This window comes from Crocuta crocuta, unplaced genomic scaffold, assembly GCF_008692635.1.
Source record: "Crocuta crocuta isolate KB4526 unplaced genomic scaffold, BGI_CrCroc_1.0 scaffold258, whole genome shotgun sequence".
Taxonomy (NCBI): Eukaryota; Metazoa; Chordata; class Mammalia; order Carnivora; family Hyaenidae; genus Crocuta; species Crocuta crocuta.
The window spans coordinates 463,811-483,646 of record NW_027532842.1 but is presented as its reverse complement, the minus strand read 5'-3'; the positions used below and the strand labels follow the sequence as shown (position 1 = coordinate 483,646).

At 47.1% G+C, this 19,836-nt stretch overlaps 2 long non-coding RNA genes across 3 annotated transcripts; one reads left to right on the top strand and one right to left on the bottom strand.

Annotated features, from left to right (window-relative positions):
* Positions 1-6,310: 6,310 nt before the first annotated feature.
* LOC144216115 (uncharacterized) lies at positions 6,311-7,411 on the bottom strand. The gene is made up of 2 exons (XR_013330570.1): positions 6,946-7,411; positions 6,311-6,596 (listed from the first exon to the last, which is right to left on the bottom strand). It is a non-coding gene; the product is annotated as an uncharacterized LOC144216115 (long non-coding RNA).
* Positions 7,187-19,031, top strand: LOC144216116 (uncharacterized). Of its 2 annotated transcripts, none has more exons than XR_013330571.1 (3): positions 7,187-7,407; positions 17,564-17,697; positions 17,992-19,031. It is a non-coding gene; the product is annotated as an uncharacterized LOC144216116 (long non-coding RNA). The 2 variants fall into 2 exon arrangements; XR_013330572.1 differs by having other exon boundaries at positions 17,987-19,031.
* Positions 19,032-19,836: the final 805 nt, after the last annotated feature.

Below are 19,836 nucleotides of genomic sequence, written 5' to 3'. Positions count from 1 at the left end.
CAGCACCATGATCTGAACCAGCACCATCAGAATCCAGATGCTTTGCCTGACAACTACCTGTTTTAAGTTATCTTCCTAATGGAAGCACAAAGCAGATGTTTCCTTTCCTCTTCCATGGACAGACATATTTAAGTGGGCCTTTTCATCTAAAAACACAGCAACATTATCCTAATTTATGGAAAACACATCAGGTAAGAAAAATCACATTCATAAGAAATCAATTGAGTTTTCAGTTTAGAATTGGGCTCAAAGAGGACAAGGTAGCTTTGCACTGTGAAAAGTAAAAATATGGGCCTTTTAAAAATTTTTTCTCTGTTAAAGACAAGAGACTTAAGGGCATTTTCCTGATAATGGCCTTACCGGCTTTCCAGATTTTATAGGTAATGGTCTTTTACTGTTTGAAAAGATAACCTACTCCCGTATTTATTTGGACCAAAGTAAAATGATCATGTTTCCTTTGGTTTTGGTGGGCTGTTAACAGAACAGATATTTGAAGTATCTTACTGTTGCTAAGGCAAACTGACTTGAATACTTTCAAATATTTCAAGATATTTTCTTGAAACAATTTGTCCTTCCATCTTCCTTCTGAGCTATTTTTGAGTTGTAATGAAATAGTATTTCAGGAATTAGCAGAAAAAGAGAATATATTGTTTCTCTTATCCCTTCTCTACTCAAGTCATATATATTTATCTTAAAAATTGCTTAAAATTTATATAGAAAAAAAGCACATATCTTTTACAATAACTTGAAGTGTATTCTACCTACACGGGCCCAGTAATCTGCTACCTTACTGCCCATCCCTTACTCCAGAGATGAGGAAAAACAGGTAAATGCTTGATTTTCCTTTGAGGTTCATCTGCCCCTTACACAAAGAGTTCCCGTGAGCACTGAAGCTTGGCTCAGTCTAATATGAGGATTTGGTTATATTATGCAGAAATTCATGAACTTCCCACTATAATGTTTGGGTATGCAAAATCGAGAAGTATTTTGGGTTACTCTATCAGACTGAGGGAGAAATTGGTGTGGAAATTTATTTTTCCAAAGCCTCAACATTTCAAATGCAAAAAGTCTTTTATCTGGTTACTTCTGGGGAAGTAACAGCTGGGAGCTAATGAATGGGAAGAGACACCAAGATAGCTCCAAGTTGGTGGGTCCTGATTCCACTTCTACCGTCAGTCCCAGTAGATGCTTAATCATGAGCACTTAGAAAAAGTCTCCTCTGACTGGAAGTGGGTGGCCAGTGTGTTTTGGAGCCACTTTCTCAGAGGCTGTCTTGGTCAGGTGCTGATTCATTCACATCCTCTTGACTGATGCCCGACTTCCGTGTAACTCCGATCCCCCACGCCTATGTGAGCCACAGCAAAGGGGAAGCATTTCAGGCTGGAGTTCAGGGAGAGAGGCTTTTAATATGAATGGTTTCCTCCTTCTTCAAACACCTGGGGCATTCCCACTTTACACTATAACGGTTTGCCTTTATTTCTTCTCTAAGTATTTCATTTGTATTTACCCTAGTCCCAGTTTTCTCCACTACATTGTAAATTTCATGAGACGAATGCCTTTGTCTTACATTTCTCATACACACACACACACATTTAGAGTTTATTTGGAGAGAGAGGGAGAGAGCATGTGCAAGTGGGGGAGGGGCTGTGAGAGAGGGAGAGAATCCCAAGCAGGCTCCCCACTGTCAGTACAGAATCCATCCCTGATGCAGGGCTTGAACCCATCAAATACGAGATCATGACCTGAGCTGAAATCAAGAGTTGGATGCTTAACTGACTGAGCCACCCAGGTGCCCCTCTCTTGTATATTTTTAGCCACAAGGAGAGTGCTATGAGTTTAGTAGATACCCAATGAGTACCGGTAGATTAATTCCTTATTTTGATGTGACAGAAACTTCCAGGGATGTTGTATTTTCTCTAGGAGAAAGCTTCATGAGGACAGAAACTATGTAATAGTCATTTTTGCACCTTATGTGAGATCCGGTTTAATTTATTGGTCAGGATACATGCTCCACAATTATCCTTGAAGAGACTGAACAGAAAAGGCAGTGATGGATGGACCAAGTTTGTGATGGCCTCACCAGAACAATTCATAGTGTTAGAAAACAGCGATGGGTGATATTTAGGTTTTCTTCCTTGCATGGGACCACTTAGCTTGCATGGTTTGGCCACTCTCTTCTCCTGATATCATTTCCTCATTTGTCTTCCAACACAACGCTGCATGTCTGCTATCTTCCTAACTCATCCTCCTTTCCCTGCTCCTCCCCAACCTCCCCAGTGGTGGAGAGGTGGGGCTGGGGGTGAGGATCCCTCAGATGCGTTCTTGCATTTAAACTGAATCCCTGAGTATTCTTTATCAATTTCTAAGATTCTATTTTTTTTTTCATCTTCAGGTCTTTTTTTTCAAACCTCCAAACTAAAATATCCAGTTGCCCACATGTCTACTTAATATATCCGAAACCGAACCCCCCTAGTGCCAGCCCCCAAATCAGTTTCTCCTCTAGGGGTCCTCATTTCAACACATGGCGGCACTGTACTAATTGCTCAGGACAAAGCCTTCGAGTCCACTCTGACTCTGCTTTCGACACATCCAGTTCTGACCAAACTGTCAGTTTTGCCTTCCACAGACATTTAAAAAAAAGCTGACCCTCCTTCCCTCCTGCCAGTCTCCACTCTGTTCTGAGCTTCCACTATCACCACAACGTGAGCTCCGTGAGGGTGCACACCTTGTGTTTTGTTCCTTGTGGTATCTTCGGTTCCTGGTACGTTACCGGGCACATTGTCTGTGCTTAGTTCTTGCCTAGATTATTGTAGTTAATTCCCCAACTCTGGATTTCTCAGCCTCAGCGCTACTGACATTCTGGGCAGGGTAATTCCCTGTTGTGGGGGCTTTGTGTGGGCTGTAGAGGTCAGTAGCACGCACCCCTGGCCTCTACCCAACCTGACTCCAGTTGCACCTGCCTCTTGCACCGTAAGTTGTGACAATCAAAATATCTCCAGACCTTGTGAAATGCCCACGAGGGGGCAGAACCACCACCATAGCAGCTCTGCTTTTCCTGGTGACCCATGGTGTCTGAGCAGCCAGACTCTTTAAACATGGTAAGTCACATCTCTGCTTCCTATCCACTCAGAGTAAATTTCAAATACCTTACACTTGTGAGGCCTCTGTCATTTCCTCTGACCTCATCCCTCACCACTGCTCTCTCCATCTCATACCCATTCCTTCCTGATCTTCCAGATATGCCAGGCCTATTCCTGCCTTAGGGCCTCCACACTCGCTGTCCCCACCACCTGGAATACCCTGCTTCCAGACTCCTCATGGAGCCTATAAAGCCATATTGTTCTATTCTTGGTGGTCCATAGTCCTCGACCTTACTGCCTCTTGATGGACAATTGTGCCTGGAACAGTGCCTGGTAGTGGTTAGGTGCTCAAAACATGTGTGTTGAGGGAGAGACAAACGGACGGATGGGTGGACACAGAAGACAGTGCTTTATTAAGGCCTTCATGGCCTTCATCCTCTTCTGTCTTTGGCTCTCTCGTAATTCTTGCCAAATCACGATTAGTTTTCTTTCTTCCTAACACTGAACATATGACTGGAACTCTACAAATGGTATGAAACAAACCCATATAGACAACAAAAAGCCTCAGAGGGAATATCTTTCAGAACTAGCTTGGACTCTGTCCCATTTATGTCCCTGGATTTGGGCTTTATTTGGGGTTAGCAGCACAACTCAGCGAACAGTGCCCACAGTTTGGAGGTGGACTTCGTGGGTATATCCAAGTAATTCCTCAGCCCCGGTGTGATCATGGGCAAGTTACTTTTCCACCTGTGCTCCAAGCCTTTGTCTGTAAAGTGGGATAATGCATAACAGAATTCCTAGAGCTATGGTGAGAATGAGAGGGAATTGATTATACATGTAAAGTGCTTAGACATGTGGATAAATATTTGCTAGTATTATTACTCTGTGTATATGCTGTTTTCATGAGGATCTGGTACCTGGTGACATGATAAAGCTTTGAAAGTTTCTGCAAGACACATATATTGACAGCCTACTGAATGCTACGTGCTGTTCTGGGCACTGGAGATATGGGTTGAATAGGACAAATAGGATCTGTCTTCTCGGAATTTACGTTTTGTTTTGATGATGCAGACAATGAGCAGATAAACAAAAAATTATGAGCTAGTGGTAAGTGTGATGATAAAAACAAAACAGGGTGAGGAGATGGGGAGGGAATTGCTTTAGGTTTCATGCTCTCGAAAAGCTGCTCTCTGAGGCAATTTTAAAGTGTTACCTGAATGACAAAAGGCAGCAGCCAGCCAAAACGTAGGGCAAGAATTTTTCAAACACAGTAACCAGTCCATGCAGAGCCTTCACCAGGGATCAGGCTTGGTGTGTTTGAGGAGAAGGTAGGCCATGTCGGTCAAGTGGGGTGAATGCCGTTGGGGAGAGTAGAAGAAGAAAGTAAGGTCAGAGGGGTTGAGTCTTGAGCACTGTAGACCACACTGAGAATTTTTTAGAGGGCTGGGAATCATGGGAAGGCTTAAAATGAGAGAATGACATTTTACAAAAGATCCCTCTGGTTGCTGCTGGGTTGAGAAAGGCCTGCCATGAGGCAAGCCTTAAAATAGGGACAGCAGTGGGGGACAATGACAAGTAAAACATGTGGCCAATGAGGGTGATGATGATGGAGGTTCTGTCACAATGTGATGCTTAGATGTAGCTCGGAATCTCATTACTAATGTGAGGCCTCATGACAGCATGTGGCTGTTTCAGACCAAACCTCCTGGCCCCGATGGTGATTGCCTTACCCCTTCAGCTCTCTTGCCTTTTTTCCTCTGAGATTTTGCTGTAAACTTGTAATGTGATCAGTGTGGGGGAAAGGGAATGAGGCTAGATTCCTTTTGCTTCTAGAACATTCTTCTCTGACTCCTAGGAATCTTAAGAGAAGCTAAACTGGTGTTGAATCTAAAGGAAGAGAACAACAGTGTCTAAATAAAGACCAGCCAAGAATTATGTGCCGACAGTGGACTATTTATTAAATATCAGCTTTTGGACAATGACAGTAACTATATGTGAATGATATTTGTTTTTAGGAATATTGAAAAAAAAACACAGAGACGTCTTCTAAAGGTTAAAAATAGAAAGGGCCCTTGTACTCCCATTCCATAAACTCTGTTATGAATGAGGTTGTATGTTTCACATTTAATAAACAGTCACTAGCTTGGAAGGATTTCTTTTCTGGATCTAATGGACTGAAGGCCAAAGTTTTTTTTTTTCCTGTTCTAATTTATACCACTATTTATAGACCTACCATTTTCCATAGTTAGCATGCTTTTCAGAATGCAGGAAAGAGGCCAAATGAAGTTGCTACAGGTCTTCTGCTTCCTGGTTATTCACACAAGGCAAACCACCCTGAGTGAAGCCAAGTCCCTGAAGCAACAATCTTTGATCAGCCCACGTCAGCTCCCTCCTCCAATGGTCCATACTAGATCACTTACGGGGAGGCCTGCTTTAGGGTTGCCAGATGAAAGTCCAGGACATCCAGTTAAATTTTAATATAAGATTTTAAATTATGAAGAATTTTTTTTTAGCATCAGTATGTCCCAAGTTTTATAGGGACAGATAGTATTTGTTTATTTGAAATTCAAACTTAACTGGACATCTGTGCTTTTCTTTGCTGACATGGCAAGCCCAGCCCTCGGTGGGGATGGGTGTGAAGCATTTCCAGCAGTAGAGGTTACTTAATGCCACACACTGGCTGCCTCTTTGGGCCTGTCCATCTCCGGTCACCCACTTCCCTCAACCCAGCTGGATTGTAAATGGGTATTGTCACGGGAGTGAGCAACTCTCTTCACCTACTTTCCTGTGTCTCAGTTAGACTCCCAGCACTATATTTAGGGCATTATTTCCTTCTTTCCTATAGTAGAAGCTATTTTCTATCTATCCATCCATCCATCCAACAAGTATTTATAGAACACCTTTTAAGTATCAGACACCACGCGGCAAATCCATAATCTCCCTGGGAACATGTCATGTGGACAATTTCTGCTCTGTCTTAGAGCCAGCTTCTTGGAAGTCCTCCAGAACACAGGAAGCAGCTGTTGCAATGAACAAAACAGCTCTGATCCCAGCACCTCTGGACTCGTCCAACTGAGCCAGAGATATAGAGATATCTCGGATGCTGCCAGTTGCCCTGGAATGAGTCCTGACCTGTGACATGTGGTACAGGGAAGCTGAGAGCCAGACAGGACTGTCCTGTCCTATCAGTTAAGGAAGGCTACTTGTTGTAACAAACAGACTTCAACATGTGTCATCACACTAGAAGTTTATTTTTTGCTCAAGTAATACTTCTGGGGAGATGTAGAGGTTTGTGGGGCAACCCACTCGGCACAGTCATTTGTGGGTTTGAACCGGCAGAGGCTCTCTGGTCTTCACCAGGCCACTGGTCTTTTCCAAGGTTGCCCAGGGGTCATCATCAGTCCAGCCGGCTATAAGAGGACCAGGACACGGAGGCACGCATGGGAGATTTGACCAAGCTTATAAGTGGCCCACATTGTTTCCTCTCAGGTCCCTTGGACAGCCACATAGCCTCTCCTAGTTGCAAGGGAGGGCAGGCAAAGTGTCCCCAGAAAGAAGAAACACACACAGATTCAGTTAACTTCTCTGAGCCTCAGTTCCCTCATTTACAAAATACTCTACTGATTGCCAGTTGGTAAAATGTCTGCTGGGACCCACCTCTGGCAGGTGTGACAGCATTCCCCAGCAACCCCCCACCCCCCACCTTGCCAGCAACAGACTTCCCACCCCCATTCTGGGGATAAAGGAGATCTGATCCCTTTTGCATTTTCCCAACTGCCTGCTTCTTGATTCTCACCCTTCTCGGACCAGCTGCCTGGAGCAAAGCCACTTTATCTTGTAGGTTATGTTCGAGTAGTTCACTTACTGGCACTTTGCAACTTTGAGTACATTTCTCCATAAAAGCAGATGGTATGGGGATCACGACCAAGGTCCAGCCTCCATCTTCTGGCCCAAGGCAACTCTAAGAGGTGGGCTTGAGAGAGCCCCTGGCACCTGGGCAGTTCCCATGGTAGCATCTGAGAAGGTTCTGCAGCAGGGAACTGGTGGAGTTCTGGGCCCCAGAGGCTTTGTGAATGGCTGGTTCCCATGGCAACCATGCGGTGGCCTCCACAGCTGCTGGGAACTGAGTACCCTTGGTTAGAAGCTGACAGTAAGCCCGGTTACAAGCTTAGGGCTTGTAAGCCTGGAATTGCCTGGGGTTGCAACCTGGAGCAACATGCCAACAAACACTTATTGATCATCTGCTTGCCAAACACTGTGGTGGATGCTGAGAACCCAGGAATAAGACATAGTCACTGGCCCTCGCATGCCAGCCTCAAGGGGTGAGGTAAACACACATCTACGGCAGAGAAGGACAGTACTGTGTGACCCAGGCAGGGGAGAGGTAGTCTGGAAGACTCTGGGTAGAGAGCTTTGGTCTAAGCCATGGCCATGGCATGTGCAGAAGTGTGAAGTGCAGCTGCAAAGATGCTTCTATGAGGTCATGTGCAGGGGGAGTGTGTGTGTGTGTGTGTGTGTGTGTGTGTGTGCAGGGAGGAATGGCATGGGAGCTGTTGGCAGATCCCATAGGATCTGGAGCACCCTAAGAACTTTGGCTGATATGGGCTTAGACGCTTTCTCAGAGATGAGCATTCGAGATGGGTGAGTCCAATGGATCCATGAATATTTTCAAAAATTGTATCTAGTTTTAGATTCTTTGAATTCATATAAAGTGGGGAAAAACCTGGGGATGTTTCTCTGATGTTTGGTAAATCTTTCCCACTGACAAAACCCATCTGCACTATCCAAATGACCATGATTGTGGTTCTGGCCTGGAGACCAAAGCTATAACCCTCTGAAAAAGCTGGAAGACTTGTCATTGCAGAGTCTGTCTTCCAGGGGGCGTCTTTGTACACAGTGGGCATTCTTTCCCTTGGCTCTGAGCCGCCCCACCTCACCTCCTGCCGCATCTGCACTCCAGGCGAGGCCCACCTTAAGGTCCAGGTGTCCACACCCCCTGGATGACCAACAATCCTGGTTTTAGTACTTTTAAAAAGTACCACATGTCACAAAACTTCTCAGTCCCAGCGGTAACCTTCAGGACAGAGGAAAGTTTGAGCCGAGACCTCCGGTTTATAGGACGTTGACTGGCAAGTGAAGCTACAGAAAAGTGGCTTTGAAGCCAGGCCTGCCCAACAGAAGTTTGATTTCTCTGCTCGATCTTTTTCTGTGTGATGTTGAAGTTAGTTCACCTTTCTGAACACTAGTTTCTCACCTGTTATAGTGGAAAAAAGAATACTTATCTTAAGGGAATGGAAATAATGTACGTTAAACACTATCACCTAGGAAGTGCTCAGTAAATGGTGTTATTTTCTAGGAGAAGGCATATCAACAGTCACCGTATAATGTGAACAAATGTATTGAGCTTTATAATGAAGGTTGAGGGGCATATAACTGCTTCTGGGGGTCAGGGAAGTCCTTCAGTTGCTACCAATTGCTGACAAAACTCCAGGGTATGGCTCTCCTGCCTCTCACACATCCCCTGTGGACTGTGATTAAAAATTAGAGAAAAAGGAAATGCAATATAGTGAGAGCATACTGAGTAGCAAACAAATTTGAGTAGTGAGCTAGCAGACACCAAGTATAAGCAGTCTCTGAACTCCAGTTCAGTTCATGTCAGAGATGAACCTGTCAGTGGAAGAGTCGTTTTAGACTCCAAAGCAAGTGCTTTGGAGCAGAGAACTGGCTAGGCCTGGTGAGAGAGCACAGGTATTTCAGAATTCTCGGGAAGTTCTGGAATATTCTAGTATATTCTGGAATGCACTTCCTGTGGGTGAAACCAGAGGGCAGGGAGAAGTTCACACAACTGTGTTTGTGAGGAGTGGGTTTGTTGACTTGTCTGCTTGTGGGGTGACCCAAGGAGGACCACAGCAGGCTTGTAGTCACATCTGAGGAGTTCTGCCCCTTTAAAGAGACCCAGACTCTAGATAATGATGTAAACTTCCTCTAAGAGTGTAGCCAGGTCTAAACTCTACCCCAGTTTCTTTCCCAGAAAGCCCAAGTAATATTAAATGTGGAAAATTGGTACCTTCCTCCTCTCCCCTCCATACTTGGACATCTCTTCAAGGTCATCTTTTGTGCTGAAGCTGTTGAGAAGGTACTATTCTTTCTTGTTCAGAAGATGTAGCCCCTTGGGGCGCCTGGGTGGCTTAGTCGGTTAAGCGTCTGACTTTCGCTTGGGTCATGATCTCGCGGTTCGTGGGTTCGAGCCCCGCGTCGGGCTCTGTGCTGACTGCCAGCTCAGAGCCTGGAGCCTGTTTCAGTCTGTGACTCCCTCTCTCTCTGACCCTCCCCTGCTCACGCTGTCTCTCTCTCTCTCTCCTAGAAATAAATAAAACATTAAAAAAATTTTTTTTAATAAAAAAAAAGAAGTTGTAGCCCCTTGACATCTGAGAATGTCACTGACAATGACAGGTAGCAAGATTAGTGACAAACAGGTCTCCAACCTCTCAAGGATGCTTCATCTCTCAGGATCAATGGTGCCAGTAATGGTGATGGGGAAGATGGCGTTGGAAGGAACAGCTGGACCTGGTGCCTTTGCCTCAGATGCCATCCAAAATGGTGGATAATTAAACATCCCTCTCCAGAGCTGGGTGAGGAGGCAGCTTATAAAACAAGGGCAAGTCTGGGTCTGCTGTCCTGTGTGTACTTGAACACATGTTCTGCCCTGACTTCTCTGTTAAACCATCTTTCTACCCTTCAGCTCTGTGAGGGACTAAACACCATCACCAGGACCACATGCACATCTTTAACGGTTGAGCCTTTATCTAGGGGACCGCTAATAGGTGACAGTGACCCATGGGCATTTAAAATGTAAGCTCTTCAAGGTATAAATGTCCTTGACAGCAGCATCTCACCAGGGCTTTGTCTCACCAAAGTGGCCCTGGCAGCAGATGGAGGTCTTCTCTATGCTTGGCATTTTTCTATGCATGATTTGGATTACAAAATCAATTCCTAAGTAGGGCCCCTGGAACTCAGTCCCATAAAATGTGTGCTTGAGTTATAATGAGTTAGGTGGAATGGCCAGGGGAGGTCGGCATGGAGGGCAGGAAGCGATCACCTTCTCTGTCTATTCATCAGATCTTATATTATTGTGAGTGCGTTATCATGGGGCTTCATTGTGTATCAAATAGAAACATCATTTCCACTAAGTGCAAAGAGAGCAAACTTTACCTGTACTTCCAGGTGTAGTTCGTGTGGTGATGAGAGATTTGCAGGCAGAGAGGCCTCGGTTTGAGCTGCGGAAGAGGTCTGTCCTGATGAGCTGACCCCAGTACCGTAGCCCCTTCCTGTCACCCGAGCAAGGAGGCCATGTGTGGGATGGGGCTGACTCTGCTGCACACCTGCTGAGCCCCTGCGCCGGGCAAGGGGCCCTCAGAACAGCGCCTGGGTGCCCCCTCCCCTGAGGACCTGCCGGCGAGTGGGGTAGGACTTCTTGATCCCATTAGGCCACAGCTGTCCCCGCCTGGACACCATGACCAGAGCATGGGCCTGGTTTCCATCACTTGAGCATCGATTTGGCTTGTAATCATCATCAGACGGCACATTCCAGGTTCGTGGTTTAAGAAAAAGCACACTTTTGTCTGCAGCTGAGGACCCATTCCGTTCTAATAAGCTGCTCCAGGCTCAGCACTGCTGCGTCTCCTATCTGACTCCAACCATACAGCTCTGATTTCTGAGGCAGGTGGGCATGATGCTGGGAAAGGCATACAGGCCCCTTTTCTGGATATTCCCAAGTGTAAATGTGGCCAGATAAATGTGTGCTGTGTTACTGTGCCAGGAATTCAGCGGGGAGGCTTGGGGCTCTGCATCCTAACAGGAAACACCCAATAAACCACCGGCCTCAAGGCTCTGCTGCTTTAGTGCAGGGCTTAAATGCAGTCTCCTTCAGGCCGCCCAGGTACCTTCGGCCAGATTGCTGCTCGAAGTCCCACACGGAATGTGGCTTCCTGAACCCCCAGCCTGGTCCGACAGAGCTGACTGGGTTGCTCTTACATACAGGGGGAGTTCACAGTGCATTGACTCACTCTCCTCTGCACATCAGGATGACTTGTGGGAACAGGGGAAGTGGTTGTGCTCTGCTCAGCCGGGCACCCATTCACCTATCGGAGACTTTCCAAACCAGCTGGATGAGGCCCAGGGTGTACTCCAGGATCCAAGGAACAGATTTTGCCTCTGAGTGCAATGAACCCACCTTCACCATTTCTTTAAGTTATAACTTGCCCAGGCACTCGCAGTCAGCTCTCTGACAATCAAGGATGGATGGAATTTCTATTGGCCAGATAACCAGAAAATTAAAGCTTCCGTTTTAAAGAGTCTTACTTAAGAAAAAAAAAAAAAAGCCATACTTTAGCTACAGGCAGGTTCTGTCATTGCTGACCCCCAAGGAGGCCGGCCTGATGGCTATGGGCTTGGCTGACCCACAGTTAGAGGGTGGCCTTCGAGGCTGAGCCCAGTGCATCCCAGCAGATGACGCATGCGCGGTAAACCCAGCAAGGGCCATGGGGGCCAGTGACAAGTCGTGGCTAGCTCCTGATGCTCAGGAATCTGGGGTCAACTTGGGATCAGTGGTGCCAGAGGATTTGAAACAATTGTAACCAGCAGGGCAGCCTCTGGTGTATCAACAATAGAACAAAGTATGTGCAGATACAATTATGCCATCCCTGAATTAAGTCAACATTTTCCTTGCAGCAAAGCCTTTTACTCATCAAGTGAGAGCACCCATGGCTAGTGTTTAGCCACCTGTCAGTACAATGACCTATGGCCTGATTGGTCACTTTTTGCCATGGATGTAAAATTCGTAGTTGTTAGGGGAGGTATCTGCCAACTTCTGATGAACAATTGAGTCCAACCCAATCTGATTTCACCCACATCTTCCATTTTTAGCTGTAGGTTCTTGTGAGGCTTTGACAAGAATGTCAGGCCTGGATATGTCTCTCTCACCGTGCCTGCCTGATGCAATGTTAACTTGATGGCAAAGTTGGATTTTTTTAAATGTTTATTTATTTATTTTTGAGAGAGAGAGAGAGAGCACATGCACAAAAGTTGGGGAGGGGGCAGAGACAGAGAGGGAGACACAGAATCTGAACCAGGCTCCATCCAGCCTCTGAGCTGTCAGCACAGAGCTTGACATGGGACTTGAACCCACAAACCGTGAGATCATGACCTGAGCTGAAGTCAGATGCTTAAAGAACGGAGCCACCCAGGTGCCCCCTGATTTCTTTTTTTTCTGAGAGAGAGAGAGACAGCATGAACAGGGGAGGGTCAGAGAGGGAGGGAGACACAGCATCCAAAACAGGCTCCAGGCTCTGAGCTAGTCGTCAGCACAGAGCCCGATGTGGGTCTCAAATCCACAAACCGTGAGATCATTACCTGAGCCAAAGTCAGAAGCTCCCGCTGAATTTGAGAGAACATTTATTTATTTTTGAGAGACAGAGAGAGACAGAGTGTGAGTGGGGAAGGGTCAGAGAAATATGGAGACAGAATCTGAGCTCTGAGATCATGACCTGAACCAAAGTCCGACACTTAACCGACTGAGCCACCCAGGTGCCCTCAAAGTTGAACTTTTAACTGCAGGCACTGAGAACTTCAGAAGACCCCACGCAGGGGGAAGGTGGGGAGAGAGCCCAGACTGATTCCAGGTGGAGGAAGGTCTCCTGGCTTTGCCAGGACTCAGAGGCACATAATCAGAGGCCAGACGGGATGACGTGGGAACACAGGCTGGGACTCCCAGAAGAGAACAGAAACCTCCCAGGCCTGGCTTTGCCATAAGCCATTGTGGGAATCCTGAAGTTTGCTTGCTGGCCCGGAGCAATTCCTTAGTGTTCTTGCTACCCAAGCCCTTCTTTGATGAAACTGCTGGTTTTGTCCCCTGACTCCAGCCACGTGGACCAAATCAGGGCTATCATCCCTTTCTGTGACTCTGCCTCCCTGGCCTCAGTCTCCTTGAGGGGAGGATATTGGAGATGGTCCCTCCCTGAGACTTATTGGCACTGTAGCTGGTAGAGGAGAGGGGTTCCTACTGGGAGGGAGAAAAGAACCTGGAAGCTGCTGGTGGTTGTGTCCCCCACGTCCTGGAGGAAAAGATCCACTACCTTTTGGTAAGAATGAAGCTAAAATTTGGTAAGGGAGAAGCAAGTGGCAAAAGGGACTGGAAGGTTCTGTCTGAATCAGAGTCCCTGCTTCAGCAAGCAGTTCCCGAGGCTAGAGTGCCTTGCCATTATAGGGATCTAAGCGCACCTCGTTTCACCCAAGTTCAAATTGCGTTCTATGCTATTATACTTGCCAGCAGTTTCTTAGCATTCTACATGTCATATTGTTACTATTATTTCTGGTGCACAATTTTTGGGCACATTTTGGCAGCCAAGGACCTGTTTCGTTCAGCAATCCCCCATGTACGGGATTGGTGTGGGCAGGAATCACACCATGCTAAGGCTTGGAAGACCGAGAAGGCTTTGCGTCTTACCTCAGAATCTGGCACTGAAATCACACTTTCAGTTTCTGTTTTATAGTCAGAATATAGTCAATTCTATATGTCAATAGTCAGTTATAAATAGTCAATACTTGGATATCAAATAGGAGCTAAAAAGTGTTATTTCAATCTGCACTCGGTGAAACATTTAGTGCTTACCAGTAAAGGTTAAAGGCAATGAGGAAACTTAAATCTGGGATGACTTTGTAACCTTTTGTGAATATCAGGGACTGTGATCTTGGTGGGGTTTGACGACCATTAGCTTCCACCCTAATGAGGTGCAAGCCAGTAGGATTTAGATCAGAGACCAGGCGTCCCCCATGCTTTCCAATCCATCCTGCAAATCTCAGTTCACAATGCAGAGTACTAACCACTATACGATCATGGCGAGCTACTGGGGACTTAGCAAATCTCAGTTCAGAACAACAAATAACAGTGGAGCATGCACCATGCTGGAGACAGAAAGGTAAGTTCCCATCTTATGGACAGACCCATTAGTACATCTAATATGCGGATTTCGTCCTATTGCTCAAGGATCCTGCAGCAGACTCCCCAAATATGCTCCAAGTAAAGTGTTAACTGGGACTAGCCCTCAAGGCCCCCACATGGCTTTCTATAGCTAGCCTGGCACCCTTACCTTCTGGGTTCCCGGGGCTGGCTGGCCTCCAGGATGCTGAGAAGCTTCTCCTGTCACCCCCACCCCCAACTATCCACATCCTACTTACCTGTAGGGTCCAACTCATGTTCTTATCTCTTTAAATCTTCCCAAATCTGGTTCTTTTACACCTTCCTGGTGGAATTTCACCACCATTTATTTTTAAGCATTCTCTAAAATGGTTGTTTTTAAATGGTGTCTTTATTCTATATTCAGGAGTCTCTGGGCAAACCATGTCATCCTTGAGACCTGCCAGTAGCTATGTCACATGCATACAGAGAATCCCCAGGGCAGCAGACAGGCCTTGGGCAGAAGATCTGGGTTGGAGTCTTGGTTGTGGGATCTTGGGCATCTGTCCAACCCCTCTTCTCTAGAAGGCTGCCTCCGTGCACAGCCCCCTCTGCTCCTTCTGCACCTCCTCTCGCTGCCTGCTGGCCTCTGCTATCTGCAGTTCTTTGCTCAGGGCTTTCTTCATTAGAGGGACCACCCCAGTCATCCCCACTTCCCACCAGAGACCCGCCCTCTGGACTCCCAGTCCTGAGCATACCCCTAACTGAGTCTCGTCACTCCATGCTGGCCTTCCTTGTTAAGATGTCTGCCTTCCCTGCCTGCCAGGAGCCCCATTAAGTTCTTCTCGGGTCTCTAGGGTTATTGGCAAGGACTTCATACAGGTTCATTTTATGAATATGAAGTGGACCTGCCTACCCCACAGGGTAAGATCTCCCAAATAAATAACAATAAAATAACAATGCTGTGATGATGACAACTGACCAAATGGCCAGGTGCCTGGCGCTGTTCTAGACCTTTGCCACATATCATCTACTGGCAGAGCCTACGAGATAAGGATTATCCTTATCTCCGTTGTAAAGATTTGTGTAATAAATGACCACAAACCTAACAGGGCAAAATGGACATGTCCACAAGGCTACGTTCCTTCTGGATGTTCTGGGAAAGAATCCCTTCTTTGCCTTTCTCGGTTTCTGGAGAGGCTGTCCGAACTCCTCAGTTCCTGGCCACATTGCTCCAGCTACCCGATGGTCAGCTTCCCTTGTCTCATCCCCTACGACTGATGCTGACCCCCCCTTGTAAGGACCCTGGCGATGACACTGAGTCCACCCAGATAAGCCAAGATGGTCTCCCATTCCCGGGACGATTCAATGAATCACATCTGCAAGGTCCCTTTTACCATGTGAGGTCACACACTCCCTGCAGGCGTTGGATCAGGGCATCTTCCAAAGCCACCATTCTGCCCACCTAGTAAAGCCGCCGGGTAATACAGAAGCATTCTGTGACATGTGCTGAGGGCCATAAAGCACTTTCTATGCAGAAGATCTTAATTTCCCCCGTAGCATCAAGCACTTGGGAGGTGCTCAGTGAATGCTTTTGAGTTACTGAAGTGACTCTTAAAAAGTGAAATGAATTGTCCCAGTATCTAATGAAACACTTGCTCGGAAATTTAAAAAAAGTTTTCCAGCATTGTTCATTCTCTTTGAATCCTAGAAGCCCTCTTCCTTTCATCTTCAATGATCTTGTGAACATTCGACCACTGTTTAGTTACTGGTTATTTCCTTGGAGCTCACCATGAGGCAGTGTAACCTTGTTTACCCTCTGAGGGAGCAAGGTCTTCCTGACCATCTCTGAATGAGAAAGTATTGCATTCAAGCTGCAGTGAAAAGAGTGACTGGACAGGTGCTCCTGCCTGGGAATATGGATTAGAGACACAAAGTCTCTATTCCCAGGCCACTGGCCATTCATTCCACCTGCCATTTAGCATTTGTAGCGTGTCTTCTCTGTACAAACCTAGGACAGTGTTCTGGGGGACCGCTGATGGGCACAGGAGATTCAGAGGAGCTCACCATTCACAGAAGGGAGAAGTGTTTACATGATGCCACCCAGAAAGAGTAGGACTGAGTGAGAAGAAGCAGGCTGCACAAGTCTGGTTGCATCTAAAGAGCCGAGGCGCCGACCCATGTAAGAAGGAACTTCTGGACATAAATGTGGCTGCCAGCGATCCAAGGAACAGAGGGCAGAAGGGCCTGTTGTGGCTGGTGGATCCAGAGGTCTGTGTGAGGAGCAGAGGGAGAATGCTTGCAAACAGGTGGGGCTTGAAGATGAAGGTGGAGTGGACTCCCTCTCTATCATTATGTGGTTTCCTAGCATTTGTTCACTGCAGGTAGCACAGCACCTCGACCCTGCATCTATTTTCTTTTGTCTGTGATGTCTTTCCATTCCCCGGAGTCTTCATCTATACTGTCAGATAGGACAGAACATATTTTCCCAGTGGACATCCATGAGACATCAGGAAGGGGTTTAGCCTCAACCTCGTAGGGAAGCTTGGAGGCATTTCCTGTAGAGAAGAGCCTTCTCCCTGGTCTCAGGGATGGCCAGTCTCTGAGATCATGTTCCTGGAAAAGCTTCAGGTTTAAAAAGAGCAACATTGGTTCCCTTTCTCCATTGTCACAGTTCCCAACTCTGGCTTCGTCCCCTGGTTCTGACACTGAGTAGCTGTAAGACTCTGAAGGGATTCGTTACCCTCTCTGAGCCTGTTTCTGGGTGACAACCGTAGTCCCTTCTCTGGCTGTTGTAAGGATTAAAACATTCAATGTATGGGAAGGTCCTAGCCTAGTGCCTGGGGCCGAATGGGCACACAAGAAATGTGCCAGTTCCCTTCACTGGGAAACTCTGCGCAAGGAAAGCTTTAATTACAATTGCTTTCTCTTTCTCTCAATGCAAGAATTCGTTTCCAAGACAATGAATGGACCACAGAAGTCTGCTACCTACCAGCCACTGGTAGCCAACAGACTCCCCATCTTAGCACCAACACTGTCTCTCAAAGCTGGTACATTTAGGCAGGTGCCAGCATGTGGCTTGGTGGCTCCTGGTGCACCCAGATCTATGACAGTTATACAAGATGTGTCCTTAAATAGCTCACCACGCTCAGAGCCACCCCAGCATGGCAGGGCTCGAAGCAAATCTGAGAAGCAAGACAGCTCTGGCGTCATCCAAGCCCTAGCTTGGTCGAGCATCCATCCTGATGGGAGGCCCCATCAACAGACTGGGTGACTTGTTGAATTGAAAAACGAGCAACAATGATCTCCACTCAAGATCAGGAACAAATATCAGGCATGATCACTTGCCAAACTTAGGCAGTTATCATGGTCCCCCACCCCATTTCTCTGAGTGTCCAGATACATGCCTAAGTCCCTGGTGTGGACCCCTAGCAAGATGCTACGGGCAGGCAGGGGAGGAGCAGACAGGCTGAGGCACCAGCTCCACGGATGCTGCCATAACATGATTATTATTTTTTCTGTTTTACAGGTAAGGCCATCTGTGGCTCGGAGGAGAGTAATTTACCCAAGGTCGCGTATCTATAATTGCCTCTAAAGGCTTGGCACAGAGGAGAGACTAACACAAGGAGAATATCCCAGCATCTTTGAAAGCCTCCCAAGGAGGTGGGTCCCACATGGGTGCTGCAGTGGCCCACATGCCCGGGCTTCATCTGATAGCCAGAGGTTGGGAATTCTTTTTGCTAAAGGTGGCCCTGATGCCCGTGCCTGTCTGTACATTTCTTCTGCCAAATATGGCTCATGCAGTGTCTCTCTAGGGATGTGAATAGGATCAGGCCAGGCCCACATGTCAAACAGGCAGTCTGGGGTACAAAGGCCATCTCTGTGTTAACTTAAATCCATGCTCTTGAGCACTTTACGGAGTGACTCTAATTCTCTCTTGGATTCTACCCAGGTGAGAAATATTGAGGTGAAAACACCAGGGCACACGAGAAGATTCGGAGTCCAGAAGGCTGGCCACACCTCTGGCTGATTGCTCCGTGGAAAAAGCATAGCTTGGGATCCCCTGTAGCCTCCATGAGTGCCCCCTCCTGTGGGAGCCCAGTATTTCTACGCCTGGAGAGAAAGCGTCCTGGACCATCCCAGGGGGCCGGGAGGCCTGCATGCGTCTGGGGTCAGAGGCAGGTGTGGGAACCGTTCCTGGCCTGTCCCACCACTCCCCTGACCTCATGGGAAATTCAGAGTTTGTCTGGGGGAGTGCTGCTGGTAGAAGCGGTGGGGGGGCGTCTGTCTTGTGGAACGAGCTTTGCCAGCGATTTTGATGTAGGAGGTCTGTGGGCCATGTTTTGAGAACCTGTGATTTCCCAGCCGACAGCTTCCATTGGTGCCACAGTGACACTTGACACTTCTCAGCCATTTGGAGCCTCAGGACATTCTCGAGACACGAAATCTATGCTGAAATCCGTAGGATTCTTCTGGGGACTCATCACTGTGGAATTACGGATGCCCCCGTCAAGGCCCCAGGAGCTGGGCTGTGCAGGGAACAGTGTCTTGACCGAGAATAGTGTCCTCTTTCCTTTGTCCAAAGCCCAGAGTGGGTGGCCTGGGCTTGCCCAGAGGTGGACAAGCAGGGACTCAGAGCAGGAAGGGTAACCCTGCAGGGTTATCAATCTCCCCGGAAGCCTGGATTCCAAGGAGAAATTTGAGCATTGGGCCTTTCTGCCCGGCCTTTTGGGCACACCAGCCAGCACCTCTGATGTCCCTGGGGGCTGAGACCCTGGGCCTCCCCCTCCTCCCTTCCCCCATACTGGGTGCTCTACTCTGGACACAGTTAGCCAGAACCCTCAGGACAAAGAGGCTTCCTTTGAGAAACACATGCAGGGAGGGGGAAGAGGTCTGTGTCTACACAGCACTTCCCGATGTTCTGAAAAGGAAAACAAAATAAACAAATGTGTGAGGTAACAATTAAGATATTCAAAATATTTCCCTTTACAGCGGGAGAAATCAGATGGCAAAAAAAGAGAACTGATTTTGCTGTTCCACACACACCCCCAACCCCCACCCCACACCCACTTCAATTTAGGCTCTATTGTTTTCTGGGTCTTTCAGGGTTATAACCACTATCTCAATGACTAATAGAAAACTCTATTAGGCCCCTTTCTTTATGAAGGGAATTAATGACATCGAGAATTTAGTGCTTTGTAAACATAGTAGGGAAAGCGTTTCCCAAGGCTGGTGGAGTCCTTCACAGTGAGGGAAGCTGGTTAGGAAAGCAAATGTTTCCAGCTTGCTGAGAGGTCCCTCACCAAACAAACACTGTCTGCTTCTTGTAAAGCCTGGCCCCACAACACTCTATGTTTCAAGGTCCCCCCAAAAAAAGGAGTCGAAGAAAAATCAAGAGAAGGAGGAGCCAGAGAGAATGAGATGCATCTGTGGAGCTGAAAAAAATGCCAATTGGTGAAATTTTCTAACAGAAATGAATTATTTTCCAGTGAAAATGCGTGTCCTCAGCTAAGTCCACCTTTTAGACCCTAATTAGAGAAATCAGTTGTTGCCCCAGCCCAAACCCACAGACTAATTACCCTCTCTGTTCTCTTTAAACTTTTAGGCCTGGCCAATGACCTAACAGCTTCAGAAATGAAAAACCTCTTAGAAAAAAAAAATAAAAGTAAAAGTAAAAGAAAGAATAAAAAGTCTCTCGGGACAAACATTCAGAAGGAAGTGCGGGGAAGAAGGGGTTGTGGATCAGGACCATGGGGTTTCACTTAGGGCATTCACAGGGCAAGTTGCTAATAGTTGAGGGAG